At 37.1% G+C, this 18,762-nt stretch overlaps 1 pseudogene; it reads right to left on the bottom strand.

Moving 5' to 3' along the window:
* Positions 1–5,905: 5,905 nt before the first annotated feature.
* Positions 5,906–18,762, bottom strand: part of LOC141489441 (UPF0598 protein C8orf82 homolog) — a 32,606-nt pseudogene continuing 19,749 nt past the window's right edge.

Below are 18,762 nucleotides of genomic sequence, written 5' to 3'. Positions count from 1 at the left end.
TTCAGGGAGTTCAATAATTCTTAAGTTGTTATTCCTAGTTCTATTCTCAAGGTCAGTGGTTTTGCTGATGCGATATCTTTATTTTTATTTATTTAATTTTTTATTTTTATATTTTCTTCCATTTTTTTGATTTTTTTAACAGTTTCTTGTTGCTTCATGAAGTCATTAGTTTCCACATACTCCATTTTTTTTAAGAGAAGAATTTTCTTCATTTACCTTTTGCAACTCCTTTTCCAATTGGTCAATTCTATTTTTGAAGGAGTTTTCCATTTGACCAATTGAGGTTTTGAGAGAATTGTTTTCTTTTTGCATTTGTCCAATTATATTTTACAGGAATTTGTTTTCTTGTAGCAAGGTGTTAATTTTCTTTCTCAAAGTTTCCAATTAATTTTTAAATTCTTTCTTAATTTCTTCAAGAAAGTCTTTCTGGGCTGGAGACCAAATCATATTCTCCTCAGAGGTTCTAGACCTCTCTGAGTTAGGTCTTTATGTTCTAGATCATGTTCAATGGGCCCCCCTTCTTGTGCTGGGGGAAGGGTTAGTTCATAGAGATTTGGTGTTGAGGTTCCTAGAGGTGTTCACTGGTTTTAGTAATTCCAAGTGGGTTGGCCAGTAGGGGGTGCAAGAGGCTTTGCTCACTGAGCTTGATAACTCCTATTGGGTCAGCAAGTAAGGGGTACTGATTGCTTTCTCTGGAGTTTCTATGACTTTGATTTGAGGTCCTTTCCTTTGGCCTGGAGCGTGTGGGTGGGGCTTCTGGATACTTTTATCCTTGAACAATGTGGGCTGTGCCCTGGGGCAAAGTAATTACTCTCCCTATTTCAGTTTAGGGAGCTCTGCTGCCCTTGCCTGGGGGGCGGGGTGTCACTGTGTTTGTTCTGGGAAGAACAAACACAGTGTTTAGCTAAAATGAGAGTATAGAGTCTGAGTTCCTCCAGACCAGAGGAGCCCAGCAGATCAATGTCTGCAACTCTCCATACTGGAATTCTCCCTACAGCCCTGCTGGAGTGTCCCAGACTGTCAGTCCCATGACCAGAGCCTCAATGCCCTAGTTGGTTCTTGGACTGCAGCTCCCACAGTCAATGCCTCTGTGGCTCATCCCTGGCTAGTCCAGCTCTCACCCCATTTAGGCAGGCTCTCTTCTCTCTGCCACCACGCTCACCCATAATCCCCAAAGACAGACCTTAAGGTAGATGTTCTTCTCCTAGCTTCTTTTTCTGGGTTTTGTCAATTGAATTTCTCTTAAGAGGTTTGTTTCATATTGTATATGAGGGAAGATCAGGAAACCTTAGCACAGTGTCTGTCTTCTCTTTGCCATCTTGGCTGGAAGTCTGTAAATCTATTGATAAAAGAACCAAAAGATCCCAGAAAGTGCTTTAGCCAACAGAATTTGACTTACTTGCAAAGGGGAGAGAGAGAGAGAAGCCAAAAGCAATACTTGTTTAGAATATGAATTTATTTGCAAAAACTATTAAAGATGATTGATATTGATTTTGAGAGATTTCTCATAAAGCAGGTAGAAGTTGTGGACAGTAAAATGAATTTAAAATAAGTTTGAGGAACGATACAACTATGTAAAGCCATCCTGGGAACATATGTGGTTGAAAATAAGAGAGGTACAACTAAGAAAAACAGAAATTATTTTGGTAAAGATTACCATTAAAAACTATTTTTATCATTAAAGAATGTTAAATTAAGACCCCTGAGTCCTACTGTCCTACCGCCATAGTCCCAGATATGATTGTAGGGGAAGCAAAAATGTCATTGAGAAGAAGCACAGGAAAAATAACTAGATTTGAGCAAGTATACATAGAAGAGATATGTGCCAGAGAATAAATAAATGTGACGGCCCTGTGACATTGTTATATAAGTTATAAGAAGAAGGCAAGAATGACAAAAAGTTTAGGAAATAAATCTCAAATCTCAGACCTAATACCCAAAAAAAGAGGAAGTTTAAAAAATAGTTATTACCTGAATGTCCTTACCTGTACATATCTTAGTGTGAATTATCTACATACAAATTGAAGGAATCTTTGATGAGGATGTTAGTAGGCAATAAGTCAACTTTCACAAGCAATATCCATCATATTTGCCATTTTGTAATTGACTGACAAGTGTAGAAAACATAAATTTCATTGTGTTTATTTACTGACTCTAAAAAAGATTTGATTCAGTTGGGAAAAAAAACCTCCCAACTTAATGGCTCTTTTCCAACAAAGTATCTCCTAACTATACAACAAAACAATTCCAGAATCCTTGAATAATAAGGAAGTAATTTATTCAAAAATCTCTGACCTCATAAACTTTAAGTGAGGACATAAAACAATGATGAGTATGAGCAAGGTACAGTTCTATGATGAATTGTATCTTGAGTAAAGTTCAAGGGGGATTATCTGGGACCATGTATATGCATTATGCAATGTATGTGATATTGTGCTAGGTACATGAAACTCAGAACCTTGCACAGCTTCCCAGAAAGTATAGACATTCAAAATAGTTTGACCTGATCAGCTTAAAAAGGAAGAGAAAATGGCCTGTTCATGTGGTCAGTCAGTAAACATTTATTAAGTAATTACTTTGTATCAGACATTATTCTAAACACTGGAGATACAAAGAAAAGTAAAAGATAGTTCCTCCTCTTAAGGAGCCCACAGTCTATGGGATGATTGAGGTTAAAAAGAGGCAAGCTGAATAGATGAGATGCTACAGTTGTACCTTTGCCATATCGGGAGAAAGTGAGGAAGCCTTCCAACCTGTTGATTGAATCTCTCTGGCAAACTAATGAAAGGACATAGACAATAGTTCTATAGGACTGGCTGTCATGGATGGGTTGAGATATTTATAGTTGGAAGGAGTTTCCAAAATAAAAGAGTAATAGGTTCATTTGAGTATTTGAAAGGTGGAAAGATCAGCCAGATGAGGGGTTTACTCTTCCACTGTGGACTTAGATTCATACAACTTCCTTAGGCTGTTTTCTCATTTTACAAATAAGGGCATTAGAAAGATATTCTGTAAGGTTTCTTCCTGACTAAATTCGGTGAACTATGTTTTTAAAGGTATAAGGTATAAAATTTTGGACTTGAGTCTCCTCTGAATGACAATTTCAGGAAAAATAGCTGCCATGTTCCTTTTTATCTAGTCAGCAACTCTTACCTGTATCCTGAAGGGGAGTACTCAAAGAAAGCTTATGGAACTCAGTAAAGTACTAGAGGTTGTAGGAGTAAGGAAAACTCCTTTGGGATTATCGATTAAGTGGGTTTTCATCACCTGGAGATAAGTTGATTTCTCTTCAGTGGGTACATTGTTCATACTCAAGGATATTTTTTGCATTGATAAGAGGATCTTTTGTTTCTAGTGATTAAAAGCTCAGGAACTATTGTATTATAGGAAGTCTTACTTTTTTTTTCATGCGAGTAAGGATTTTGTTACTTTTTTAACTTGAGATAAATTATCTGAAGATATCTTGAGATAAATTAATCTGGAATTCTCCAGAGATCTCTGAAGGTCACATGTTGTTAGCCTTGAACACTAACAGCTTTGACTGAATCTATCTTTGTAGGAGGAGGTGGGATAGCAAGGGAAATCTGATCTTTAGGATCATCCTCTAGATTATGGGAGTGATCACCCTCATGTGAGGCGGAGTGTGTGTGTGTGTGTGGGGGGGGAATGAATAATTGTTCTTGTTTCCTTGGGCCATAGATTACCATAGCAAAAAAAAAAACAGATGGTCCTGCTACAAAATGCACTTACTTTTAAGAATATCAAGTACAGGGGCCATGAAATCTAGAATAGAAATAGGCAACATAATCCTTACAACAGAGAAAATGTAAATGTATGTGGAATGTTGCCTAAATAGCACCCCCCCACCCAAATCTTTGCAGCAGAAGCATAAAGAAGTTGCAGTTATAAATCATCCTTCAGTGTTCTGCCATGTGTAATTAACTACTTCAGCTGCTAGGTCCATATTATGAATGTGTGGGTAGTCAATTAAATTACTCTCTTTTATGGATATTTCAGAACCTCTTTCTTTGATTATACTTTAAAAGTTCTTTCCTTTCTGATGTGTCTTTATGAGATACTTAGTGAAATATGTAAACAGACAAAGAAACTCAAGTTTGAGGATGCAAGGTAATAGTTTTTAAATGAACTAATTGAAGATAGAACTAGAAATATAGCTTCTGTTTGGTATATGAGAATAATTGAATGTATTCTATTCAGTTTAACAGCATAATCATATATAAGTTTGGGTGAACTGGCACACTGAAAAAGTAGGTCTATTGGGCTTTCTCCTGAGGGAATACTAAATGCTTACTTCTTTCATTCCCATGAGCTCTTCCTTTATGTTGGGTTGCTCTCCCTTCCCCTCTTTGCTGGTTAATTAACTATCTCTGGCCAAAATTAACAATGACATCCTCTTTCAGACTTCACAAAAAATCCTTTAAAAATTCTCTTAAGAGATTGAATATGTTCAACAACACTGGAAAAATGTAAAAATGATGGCCCTTTGTCTCTCTAAGAAACTTGGGAACTTTTGAATTTCCTGAAGGCATTCCAATATACATTCTGATAGTCAAGCTATAGAAGTTCTTCATTCAAATATATGTAATATGAGCAACAGATAGTCTTCATTCACTTTATTATTTTGGTGTGTATTATTAGGCCAAATACATTTGAATTATTATAAATTTCTTCTAGGAGGCTTTAAAAAGTCATAGAATTCATACAATCAAAACAATACTACATAAAAACTGGAACATCTGGAGGACCTTAGTTTGGGAAAAAGTGTTAAAAAAATCTGTGTTTAGGAAAAGGATCAAAAAGGAATAGTACAGTTCTGCTGTATGCATAGAACATTGTAATCATCCATGGGATGATTCACTCAACTCTTGTTTTGTTTGCAAAAAAAAAAGATATTCACATATCTACCTATCTATATATAATTATGGAATAAAAATGACTAATAGGGAATGAAATTCTAAATTAAAAAGAGATATTAAGAGTGCATCCAGTGAGAAGATTGGGTTAACAACTATATCCCATAATAATGATTTAACTGGTGTCAATGATCTTTGAAGCTTGTAGATGATAAGATACTGATTCAGGACTGGAAGAGGTTAACATTTGTTCTGATTTTTAAAATAAACGTTTTTCATTTATTCAATAGGACAGTAAGTTTGACTTGGAAAAATCTGGATTTTACAATTAAAGTGACTGTCTAGAAAAAGATGTGGTATTTACTGAGAGGCAATATAGTGTGTAGCTTTATGAAGAATACATCATGAGAGAACAATGTTATTTTCTTCTTTGGGCTTTCAGACTGTTAAATTACATTTTTTTTTATTATAAGCTCTATGAAAGCTTTTAATGTTTGCATCTTTATTTCTTAGAACAAAGTCTAGCATGTAGTGGTCACAATTATTTCTTGTATTAAACTGAATTCAGGTGTCCAAAGTGTGGAGCCTGAAACAACCACTGCCTCCACCCTAATGAAGTAGTGGAGAGGTCCAAGTTGGTTATAAGCAGACAGGCAGGGATGAAGACACTTTTCCTTTAAGTCTTGTCAATCAATCCTTCTCTTGGCCACTTGGTAGAGTGCAGCAGAAGGATTCTTCATCCTGATATCCCACAATTCCCTAAAGCCATTTCAGAATCTCAACTGCTGACAATTAACTTTTTCTAACTCTTCTTCCCTTCCCTGCCCCCTTTCCCTTGTTTATTAGTGAACTTTACCAACCTCAGTCACAAAAAGGCACTAAGCACATCACAGGAAGGACTCTCTTAATCCTTGTTAAGGAACCTTTAGCTCCAGGACCTATCTTTGCTAAGTGCTCCTTTCACGTCCTTTCCAACACTAGCAACTTCCACACCTTTAGCTGGTTCGTATCCCTGAGGGTTATAATCTACTCTACTGTGGATTACATCTTCCTGATGTCCACATCCCTGAGGCAGAGGAAGCAAAGTCAGACAGCTGAGGAAAAAGGGTAAAATGCTTCAGGGCCCCACAGGATTCAGGAAATAGAGATGCAAGGTCCATGGTTAGGGGGTATTTCTGGCCTTGCCACAAGATATGGGTGGGTAGTGTGGACTCGCCTGGTGGGTACTGGAAGCAATTGCTGAGCTCAAAGGCCAGAGAAGAGCGTATCAGTACCACACCACCAGCCAGTTTGGGAGCTGGATGATAGATATCATTGGTGGGGAGGGGCATTAGTTGAGCTGGCTCAAAGGGTACAGCTAGGGCCTCACCTCTTCCACTATAGGAGAGGTGTGCAGGACCTGAGCCATCAGCCAGCAGGTGTGTGAACAAAGTTGTATTCACGACCACAAAGAGAGACAAAAGGAAAGGCATCTTTGTATCCACCACTTTGGTTCTTCCTCAGGTGGGAGAAGAAGACAAGGAATTGCCAGTCTTTGAAGCAGGTGATGAAATTCTTCACTTTAGCATCATCCAGGAAAAGGTGGCCTTGGTGGTCGATGTAGTAGAAGTACTTGCGGATCTTCAGTTCAGGGCTTTGGCCCTGGGTGTAGCAGGGGCCCCGGCCTCCCCTGGCCACCCGGGCCCAGAGCCCGCAGGGGAAGGGCCCAGGGCGGGGGTTGTGGCTCACAGCCTGAGGCCGCCAGGGCCGTGCCACATCCTCTGCTCCCAATAAATTACATTTTAAGAAGCACATTGGTAGACTAAAGAGTGACAAGAAGAAGATTTTAAGATCCTATCATATTGGGGGGTGGAGTCAAGATGGCAGTGTGAAGGCAGCATTTCCTGGGAACTCCTTCCCCCCAAACTCCAAAAAAAAAAACCCAAATGATGACTCTAGCCACAATTTAGAGGGGCAGAACCCACAGAAAGACTGTGATATGTTTTCTTAGTCCAAGATAACTTAGAAGTTCTGCGCAGAAAGGTGTGTTTCACCAGGACCAGGGGTTGGGAAAAAAGCTGCAGCCACAGCACAGCACAGTCCAGCCCAGCCCAGAGATCACCAGCAACAGCTTGAAGGGGCAAGGAGGGAACTTTTCTATACCAGAATGAGTATGGAGTGAGGAGCACCAGCAGCAGAATCTGCAGCAAGAATCTGGAGAAAGCAGCCTACACCACCAGAGACAGTAAGGGAAGTCTGCAGAGATTTCTCTGCTCTCCCTGGGGTAGGACTCTCCTGTTTGCCTACACTCAGCTCCAAGTTGCAGTTTGGGCTTCCATACTAAGATAGCAGGATCCTTCCTTATAGCTCCAGGACAGAGGAAAGTACGGGGGCATCTACATATCAAAGCACAGGCAAGAGAGCATATGACTTTAGAGGAATAAAGGTCCCAGTGGGGTGTCCCCCCCCCAAAATCCAAAGCCTTGGAAGTGCTGTCTTGGGCTGAGGAAATGAGTAAACACCAAGAAAAAGAAGAGAGACCATAGAGAATTATTTTAGTGCCAAGGAAGATCAAAACACATACTCAGATGATGACAAAATCAAAGCTTCCATATCCAAAACCTCCAAGAGAAATAGAAAATGGGCTCAGACTATGGATGAGCTCAAAAAAGACCTCAAAAAGCAATTAAGGGGCGGCTAGGTGGCGTAGTGGATAAAGCACCGGCCCTGGAGTCAGGAGTACCTGGGTTCAAATCTGGTCTCAGACAATAATTACCTAGCTGTGTGGCCTTGGACAAGCCACTTAACCCCGTTTGCCTTGCAAAAACCTATTAAAAAAAAAGCAATTAAGGGAGATGGAAGCAAAATTGGGAGTAGAAATGAGAACAATGCAGATAAATCATGAAAGCCAAATCAAAGCTTGATGAAAGATATACAAAAAAATACCAAAGGAAATATTGTTCAAAACCAGTTTAGGCCTAACAGAAAAAGCAAAACAAAAAAGCAAATGAGGAGAGAAAAATACCTTAAAAAGCAGAATTGGCCAGATGGAAAAGGAGATTAAAAAAAGTTCTCTGAAGAAAATAACTCCTTCAAATGCAGAATGGAACTAAAGAAAGCTGATGACTTTGCAAAAAATCAGGAAGAAAGAAAACTCTTCCAAAAAAGCCAAAAATGGGAAGAAAATGTGAAATATCTCATTGGAAAAATATATGATCTCAAAAACAGATCCAGAAGAAATAATTAAAAAATTGTTGGGCTATCTTAAAGCCACAACTGGAATAGCCTAGACTTCAGTTTTCAAGAAAATAATACAGCAAAATTGCCCTGAGAGCCTAGAAGCAGAGGGTAAAATAGAAATCAAGAGAATTCACTGGTCACCTCCTGAAAGAGATCCCAAATGAAAAACTTCCAGGATTATTATAGTCAAATTCCAAAACTCCCAAATCAAAGAGAAAATTCTAAAAGCTGCTAGAAGCAAACAATTCAACTACCAAGGCTCCATAGTAAGGATTACACGGGATCTGGAAGCATCTGCATTAAGGGCTTGTAGGGATTGGAATATGATATTCCAGAAGGCAAAAGATCTTGGTTTACAGCTGCGAATCAACTACCCAGCAAACCTGAACATCCTCTTTCAGGGGAAAAGATGGACTTTCAATGAAACAGGGGACTTTCAAACTTTCCTATTGATACATCCAGGGCTGAACAGAAAGTTTGATCTCCAAGTACAGGACTCTGGTGAACCATAGAGGGAGTGGAAGAGGAGGACTAACTAAGAGTAACTTAATGATATTGAACTGTTTGTGTTCCTGCATGGCAAGAAGATATTAATAACTCAAATGAACCTTCTCATTTATAAGAGTTGTTGGAAGGAGAATATATAGACAGGGCACAGGAAGGAGTAGAATATAATGGTATAATATAGTAAAAAGAGCCAATGGGTGATAAAGGAAAGTACTGGGAGGAAGGAAAGGAGATGAAGAAGTTTAGAAATTTTACATAAGAGTCAAGAAAAAGCTTTTTCAATGGAGTGGAAAGGGGGAAGGCAAGGGGGAATGAGTGAGCCTTCATTTTCAACAGAAATGGCTCAGAGAGGAAATAACATATACACTTAATAGGGTGAGGAAATCTATCTTGCCCTGCAGAAGGATGGTAGAAAAGGGACGGGATGAGGGGGAATGGGGGGAGAGAAGGGGGGAATAGGTGATAGCATAGAGGGAAAATTGAGGGAGAGGGTACTCAGATACAACACACTTTTTTGCATAGGGACAGGATGAAAGGAGAGAGAGAATAGAATAAATGAAAGTGGGGAGAAATAGAGTAGAGGTACAGCTAGTAACAGCAACTGTGGGAAAAATATTGAAGCAACTTCTCTGGTGAACTTATGATAAAGAAAGCAACTCACCGCAGAAACAGAGCCATTGAAATCTGAACACAGACTGAAGTAAAATTTTTTTTTCTCTCGCTCTGTTCTTGAGGTTTCTCATCTTCTTGGGAGGGGGAGGGGGTTTATGTTTATTCTTATGTTTACTCTTATAACACATTCAATTTATATCAATGTAGGGCATGGAAACAATGTAGAGACTATCAGACAGCCTTTTGTGGGGGGGTGGAGAGAAGGGAGGGTGGGGGAAAATTGTAGAATTCAAAGCCTTGCAAAAAATGATGGGTACATATTACTATTGTATATAATTGGAAAACAAATAAAATGGTAAAATGTTAAAAAAAAGATCGTATCATATTCATCAGTCAAAGGAACTGGGTATGATTGATTTTGAGAAGAGAAGACTTAAGGGGCGGGATAGCACATGGTAACTTTCTTTAAATATTTTAATGGGTAACGCACTAATGAAGGATTAGATTTATTCTATTTATCCCCACATATCAGAACTAGGATCAATGACCGGAAGCTGTGAGGTGTCAGGTTCACATTGGTGTACTATAAAGAAGCATTCCTGAACAATTAGGGAAGTTGTTATTTTCCCCTTAACCTTTGTTTGGTAGGACGCATAGTTATGATCGAATGATTGTTAAGTGGTTGTCTAGAAAATGGAACAGATTAGTTAAAGGATGAAGAGAAAGGCAATACTGGAAAAGAAGAGTATTTATGGCAGAGAGATAAAGGTAATCTGGATCTAGCCATGAACCCAAGGATGAAAAGAATTGACATAAAACTTCCATTTCCAGCCTAACTACTTTCCTAGATTTTATGATCTCCAGAAATACAACATTCTACAAGATGAAAACAACTCAAAAAACTGTCATCCCCTTAACACTCTCACTCTCTGTGTTCTGCCTTCCCATGTTTTCCTATTTGCAGAGGGTGGAAAGTAGTTATTTGAAAACTCTTCCCAGATCCTCCATCATTTTAAGGAAGGCGTCCAGGGAATTCACCTCATAATTTCCAATCTACTGTTTTCCTGGATTCCTGGATCTCCAGCAATTTTTGATTTTGAAATCGACTCTGAAGCTCTCACTACTCAGATCATTCTCCACTCTGGTTTCTTGGTCATTCCATAATGAGATCTTAGAGTGAGACTTTAATAGAAGATCTTATTGTTATCTACCAATTAATTTTCCTTTAAAGTATTTTGGAAAGAGATCAAGTTGAAATGAAGCAGATACAAGCAATTCCCTGCAACACAACAAATCAATTACAGCTAAGTGAAAAAAAAAAGATAATTTACTTGTAACTCCATCCCATATTTTTCTTTGAAAGGATGATAATATATTGGGGATATTGTAGAGATGATAGTGCTAATGAAAATGGTGATGATGATGAATATATTTAATATAGAATAGAAAAGTCAAACCTGTTCTTTTTAGTACAGGTTGAAGTAAATATACCCTGAGATACCTTTCATCTGAAATTCTTTGATTCTTGCTGTCTAAATGTTCAAAATGATAACTTTTGTTTAAAAAGATATAAATTGTCATATAGAATTCATGCATATACTTATAATGGGAGACTAGCCAATAAGGTCTCAGTTCTTCAAGTATGTGCAATATTTTTTTTCCTGCTGTCACTCCATATGGGGACTTGGTAATTCTACTTGGAGAAATACATAAAGGAGGAGCCCTGCCCTATGCTTCAGAACATAAGCAGGTATTCTGCAACTGTTTCCCATTCATTTACCAACTGATGTAGAAAATCCTTTTCATTTGTTGTTGATCAGGTTCTGAGTATCCATACAAAAGGCTCAGAGGGAGGAAGTTGAGTTTCTTTCTCTCTTGTGGTGGTGAACAAGGCAATGTTTTGATGGGGAGAGAGATGATGGGAGCAGACTGTCCATACCACGTTTTTTTTTTTTTTTATCTCCTGCCTGGATGTGACCACAAAGATATGGTACTTTTATTCTTTTTCTGTTGTGTGGATTCTTTTTAGAACTTTTAAACTTTTTCCTTAGGCAAATAATTACAGAAATAGAACCACTGTATGAAATTTGAAAAATTGGGAGAGCCATCAAAGATCCAGGAATGGGATCCATGACAGAAATTGCTATAGATGCAGTAATTAAGCCTAGTAAGGCAAAGAAGTCATGTGTTTGATTCATCTCTGGAATGGATCAGTTCATCTGCCAAGATATGGACCTGCAAGCCACAGAACAACTTGTTTATTTATTGTAAAATTTGTGGGAGAAATGCTTTATAGCAATCACTTGAAGTGTGACCTGTTCTCTCTAGGTACTGAGATATAGAGAAGTCAGTATTCCTTGGTTCAGGGAAATGTTTGTATTTTAATTATTATATTATATAAACATTTTTATGCAAAAACTAATTGATAATCGATGTTAAACAATGAAATTAAAAAATAATTAATTGGCTAAATTCATGTTGGGGTACTAAATAATGATTAGATGATATGTGGTTTAAACTGGGGAATTATATTGTATGGGAACTCATGAGTAGTATTCATAAAATTCCTTCCCGGTCCCCCAATTACCTCTCTACAAAAAGTTTCTCGGTTGTAGCCCTAGAATTCTGATTGGAGATGGAGCAATAACCTTGCTCTAAGCATACAACTTGATAGGGGAGTGGGGTTAGGGAAATGAACCCTGAAGTCACATAGTCTATATTTGTTATTGCTGTTCAGTTGTTTTCAGTCATGTCTGACTCCTTGTGACCCTATTTGGGATTTTCTTGGCAAAGATACTAGGCTACAAACTCATAGATTTAAGATGCAATACTTAGAACCAGGAAAGACCTCAGAGGTCACCTGGTCCAGTCACACCATTTTATATATGTTGAAACTGAAGTTCCGGGAGGTTAAATGATGCCCAATGTTACAATACTTGAACCTCAATTCTTTGACTCTAGAATCAGTGCTCTTTCCACTATACCATGACATATACTAGCTTATATCCTGCTACACTTTACTAAATAAAATGTAGGTTAAATGTATGAAATGTAACAAGCTTATACTCATGGATTTCTTGCTGCTTTAACTCCAAGTGAGCTTTCATTATCTATAATGATTTAACTAATTATCCCATTACCAAGCATTGGGTGGCATCTCATTTAAAAGAAGCTCCAAATTGGAGCTGATTTGATTTTGCTATTCTATATTAAATATACTTATCATCATCATCATCATCATCATCATCATCATCATCATCAGCAACAACAACAACATTATCATCACCACGAGCTCTCATTGACCTCCATTTCCTCTAAACTCCTTCATCACTTATCATCTGTACTAGATAATTTTCCACTCAATTATACCCTGTCTTGTATTATTCACTGTTCCTCATGGGTTATTCTTGTTTCCTCAGCTAGACTGCAATTCTTGAAGAGAAAGAATGTTTTACTTCTTCACTCCCCACCACTACATAGTGCTGGGCATATAATAGACATTTTGTGACTATTTACTGATCTCTTAACTGTCATCTTAAATAACTGTGAAGTGTAAAGAGCTACATAGACTAAGTCATACAGATTCAGTCCCAATTCTCTAATTTTTAAAATCTAAAACAGTCACACCTATGATCCTATATATGAAATTGAATTGGATTAATCAATTTAGAGTTGGAAAGAATTTGAGAGATTCCCCTAGTCTAGATATCTCATTTTATAGAAAATAAAATTGAGATTCAGAAAATTTAAGTGATATGCTCAGGATCACACAAATAGAATGGAGTAAAGGTGGAACCTGTACCCAAGTACACTTATTCTAAATGCAGGTGCTTTCCCCATTATATCATGCTGTCATTGTCTCTTGACAATCTACATTCATAAAAAACTTATGTTAAAACATCGCCATCCTTTCTTTCATATATTTAAAACCTGAGTCATCCTTTTTATTTTCACCTTTCCCTTATTCTTATTTCTTATAAGTCACTTGATTCTACCTCGACAAAAGTCCTTGAATTCTTTTCCTTCTCTACTCCCATGACCACCATCTTAGTTATAGGTCTTGATATTTCTTACTTGTTTCATTTCAATAATCTCTAAAATGGTCTCTCAATTCTTAGATTCTCCCCTGTCCAATATAACCTTCAGAAAGTTTCCAAAGTAAGTTGTCAAAACACAGGTTATACTATCTCAGTCTCCTACTGGGGAAGCTTTAAGGGCTTCCAGTTGTTTCTGAGGTAAAATATAAATACTTCCCTTTAACATTTAAAGTGTTTCCTATTGTTTTATTAGGAAACCAGAGGGATGGGAATTCGGGGAAGCTTGGAGGGATTTGCATGAACTGATGCTGAGTGAGATGAGCAGAACCAGAAAAACATTGTACACCCTAACAGCAACATGGGGGGGGGGGATGTTCAACTTTGATGGACTTGCTCGTTCCATCAATGCAACAATCAGGGACAATTTGGGGCTGTCTGCAATGGAGAATACCATCTGTATCCAGATAAAGAGCCATGGAGCTTGAACAAAGTTCAAGGACTATTCCCTTTAATTTAGGGGGGGGAAACCAGATATCTTATTGTCTGATTTTGTTATCTCTTAGACTTTTTTGTTTCTTCCTTAAGGATATGATTTCTCTCTCATCACACTCAATTTGGATCAATGCACAACATGGAAACAAAGTCAAGAGTGACAGATTGCTTTCCGTGGGGGGTGGGGTGGGGGAGGAAAGTAAGATTGGGGGAAAAATTATAAAACAAATAAAATCTTTAATAAAAAATAAAAATAAATAAAAAACTTTTAAAGTGTTTCACAATCTTTCTCCAATCTCTTTCTTTTTTAACTACATATACATCTTTTTTATTTAAAATGCAAATTAAGAGTAATTCAACAACTCAGTAAATTATTTTAAATTGTGCCATAATATTTAATAACATTGAGACTCCCTATCTACAACCTCTTATAGAAAAATTAATTAAGATACAATTCTTTCTTCCCCTCCCACCAGATTTAGATACATCTCCCTTGGCTTTCAATATATTAGGGCAAAAGGGCTGACCAATCCATATTGTTATGCATAATGGCATACAATGAACTTTCACCATTGCAAATGGAAAGAATAGCTCCAATCTATCTTTCTAGATTTATTTCATATTGTTTCACCCCATCTCCCATTCCTACCATGCATCCTATATTCTAACCAAGTTTTCCTGTTGACTTCCTTGTGACTCTGGCTCTCCTTATGACTTAATTTCTTTGCACAAATGAACCTCATCCCTGAAATGTCCTTTTTTCTCACTTCTCTGACCTCTACAAAGGTGATTTGACCTGGTTTGCCTGTGAAATATTTCCTTAATGTAACTTTCATTTGCTTCCCAGAGTTGTAGTATCTGTATGTGTACCATTATCTCACAGTCTTCAATCTAACCCCTCTCATTCTCTTCTACTCTACTATCTTGCAAAAACTTGCTAGTCTTTTTGTTTGTTTGTTTGTTTGTCTTTTTGCAAGGAGTGACTTACTCAAGACTGCACAGCTAGGTAATTATTAAATGTCTGAGACCAGATTTGAACTGAAGTACTCCTGACTCCAGGGCCCGTGCTCTATCCACTGTGCCACCTAGCTACCCCTTGCTAGTCTTTATAAAGGCATCTGAGCCAAGGAATTTGCTTACATCAGGGAAAATTTTTCTCCTAGAAAAAGATTTATAGAACATGGTCTACTGATGGCAAACTAGCACCATAATTTTTCTTTTCAAAAATGATGCAGGGAAATGATGTGGAGAATTATGAATGTAGCAGAAACAAAAACTAATATTAAATGCTGTTAAATCTTGTTAAATGGGTGGAGGTTTCCCCACTCTTGATATGTAAACCCCCTGTTGATTGTATCCTGCCTTCCTTGACACTGTTATTTGTATTTTGTCTCCCATTTTCCCCTTCACTTAACCTTGGCGTGACAGGAAATGACATGTTGAACTTGGGGGTCGAGCACCTTGGAACAGGAAGGATCAGTACATAGCTTGCCACTGGAAGATACCTGACCCAAGGTGTAAGATCACTCCCCAAATGCCACTTTCTGTCCAACCTACCATGGAAGGGTATTTAATAGGAAGTGCCACCCCTTCGAGGGTCTCGCTTCTTCCGGACTGCCATCCAGAAGGATGGAACTTCCTCAATGTTCTTCCTTAGCCCATGTGGAGCATGGCCTCTCACTATGCGGACAGGTTAACCTAAGCCTCAGGGCTTTTCTAACCCCTTCCCTCCCTCCTTCTCCCCCCCCCCCCCCACCCCCAGACTTCATGTGGCCTGTCCTCAGGGTGACTACTGCTTTTCTTACTAATTTTGACCTGTGTACTTTGTAGCAACATTTTGCTATAATAAAATCCTGAGCAGTTTTTTTTTTTTTTAGGTTTTTGCAAGGCAAATGGGGTTAAGTGGCTTGCCCGAGGCCACCCAGCTAGGTAATTATTAAGTGTCTGAGACTGGATTTGAACCCAGGTACTCCTGACTCCAGGGCCGGTGCTTTATCCACCACACCACCTAGCTGCCCCCCCCCCCCCCCCCCAGCAGTTTTAACAACTCAGAGAGCATGGGAATTCCTTTGCTTTTCCAGTGGCCTTAAATCTTTTGTCTTCAATCTCTAAATCTTTAATAATCAACAACAAAAAGACCACATATTTTAATTCTTCCAAGGTTATATATGTTGCTGTTTCCATTTAATGAAAATAGCCTTGAATAACAATTTAAGAGACCCAGTATTTAACAATGGTGATGTGGAAGTTAACCATTATATTCAGAATGAAGTTCCTTATTTAGTCATTGTCTTATATACTTTGAAATAAATAGTAATTGCTTTATTATTATCTGAAAGATCTTCTACTAATCAATCTAAATGGTTTGGCAAAGGGAGAAGAAATGGCCTTTGAAAAACATTGTAATTATGATTGTGTTCCTTTAACAAGGGGGATGGGAATTAAAATTTGCTTTAATCACATGTGACATAGTTGTGAGACTTGATATCGTGGAAGGAGGTCTCTCTTTGTCCCATTTGCCTGGAATTCCCTAGTTTCTTTGGCTTCCTTCAAGTCTCATCTAAAATACCATCTTCTTGGAAGAAACCTTTCCTGATCTCTGACTTTGTTTGAAATCAGATTCTGTTATTTGGACAAGTTTTTTTTTAAACACTCAGCCTCAGTTTCCTTATCTGCAAAATGAAAAGATTGGATCTGATGATTTCTGGGATTCTTTTGCTTTATATATGAATGGTTATATAATCAATTTGGGGTTTCACTGCTGAAAAGAAATTATTAAATATTTCTTATGAGTCACTGCCTACTTTTATTTTTCCCATTCATTCTCAGCAATTTTTCAAAGGAATCTATACGATTAAATCAGATGAAATTGAATACGGGTGGGTGTATAAAGTGATCACAAAATGATTTGACTACAAAAGAATTTTTTAGAGTGTTTATGTACATACATAAATGTGAAAAAAAAGAACTGAGACTGGAGACAAAAATGGTGAAATGAGATTGTATAAGACCTTAATACAATGGGGAGCTCCAAATCCCTTGAAGTACCATTAGATCAAGTGTCAAAATATGCCAGAAAAATATTGTATCAGCAGATTGCATGCCCATTAATATTTTATAGAAAGAAAAAAATCTTCCAGACGCCTCTGTAAGAAGCCTTCTTGAATCCTGACCTAATTTAGTCGAGATAATTCAGGAATTTCAAATTTGATGTTTCCACCTCTGGCTAGTTTAATCCACCATCTGGCTTGTTTCAAGAATAAAGCAAGCCTAAAAGAAATAGGTCTAAAACATCAAAATTTAAATAAAAACCCCTCCCATAAATCATACAGTTGAGTGTTTTGCCATTTGATGTTCTCTGTGACAATTCTTAGAGAACAGAAGTGATATACAAAAGCCACATATCTACTGTTAATTCTTTGCAGGCAAAAAAATAATATTCTTTGTTTTAAAATGTAAAATTGATTCTTTAAAAAATTAGCCTATTAATGCACAGATCATTATATTCCTTCATTTGATGTAGTACACTTGATAATGATTTCTGATTACCAAAATGCATATTATAAATGGATTGGTTTCCCCTTTCAAACATTGATGCAAAATGCCTCCTCCCAGTTCAATCAGTGTGGGATTCCCACAGTAATTGGCCATAATTACCCTCTTCCCTTTTCTGCCATCCCAACCAAGGTTGACTAGAGGATCCTGCTTCATTTTATTACCACTGTGTCTTATCAGCTACTGAAATTCTACCCAGTTGCCTGCAATGTGGTGCCAGAGCCCAAGAATGTCCTAGAAGGGTGAAGGATTGTATTTGTTCTGTCTCTAGTTTCTGTAATAGAATAGAAAATGAATAGTGGTATTTATGAAATTTCATATTGCCATTCACTTTCTCTTACCTTGAGAAAGCATCTGATTGCCATCTCTTCAGATAATTAAATTGAGTTGGTAGAATATGTACAGTTGCATTAGAAAGCTTTTTATTTCTGTTAACTTCAGACAACCTGCAGTTCATCTGCTTTTTTTTTTAAATACTGGAATAGTATATAAATTAGATTAAATTTGAGTTATTTTTGGCAAATAACAAATCTCATCATTTTTTCAACCAAACTGGGCTAATCCTAACCAAGTGCCATGGGTCATTAAAAGAAAATCCAGAGGGTGGTATTGACTGATCTCATGAATATATATAGAATAAGAGTATTGATTGGCTATGATCAATCTAGTCAACAAACATTTACTTAAAAATAATTGTTTTTTTCTGATTGACATTAACTACATTTCTTATGTTTCCCTTCTGCTTTTCCTAGGAGCCTTCCTCTGACCCAGAACAAAAAAAGAGACAATTTCAGCAAAATTAAGCAACATAAGGGGCAAAAAAATGATACTACATGCCTAATACATATAATTTCCCCATCTCTTCATAAAGCACTTTTTCATATATATTTTTTTGTTGCCAAGGCTAGTAATTGTAATGGTTTTGATCATTTTCTTGATCAAGTATTTATGTTGTTGGAGTTAATGTGTATGTTGTTTTCCTGTTTCTCCTTACTTCACTTTATATCAGTTCATATAAGTCTTCATATGCTTATGTAATTTTTGATATTCATTATTTTTTATGTATTTTATTTGTATTCGTACCAAAATTTGTTTAACTATTTCTCATTTGAAGAGTATCTCTTTTTAAAAACATTTATTGGGCACTTATATATACAAGATGCTATGCTAAGTACAGCAGGAGATGTAGGCATGAGTTACAGGGTTTTAATCCAGAAAGGTATTTATAGTCAAAAAGCTGAAATAACTATTGGCAGAATAGGGATAAATGCTAACATAGGGTTAAGGAAATATGGATCAACAAAGATTACTTTTGAAGTATCAGTAAACATGAAAGAGTACTATTTCAACTGAATATTATGTGTGTGTATATATATATATGTATATATATATATATATATATATATATATACATAATATTTCAATTTATTCCAGTGTTTTTCCTTCAACATTTCTTAGGAGCCTCC

The sequence above is a fragment of the Macrotis lagotis genome, chromosome 5, assembly GCF_037893015.1.
Source record: "Macrotis lagotis isolate mMagLag1 chromosome 5, bilby.v1.9.chrom.fasta, whole genome shotgun sequence".
NCBI lineage: Eukaryota > Metazoa > Chordata > Mammalia > Peramelemorphia > Peramelidae > Macrotis > Macrotis lagotis.
This window is presented reverse-complemented; position numbering and strand designations above follow the sequence as displayed.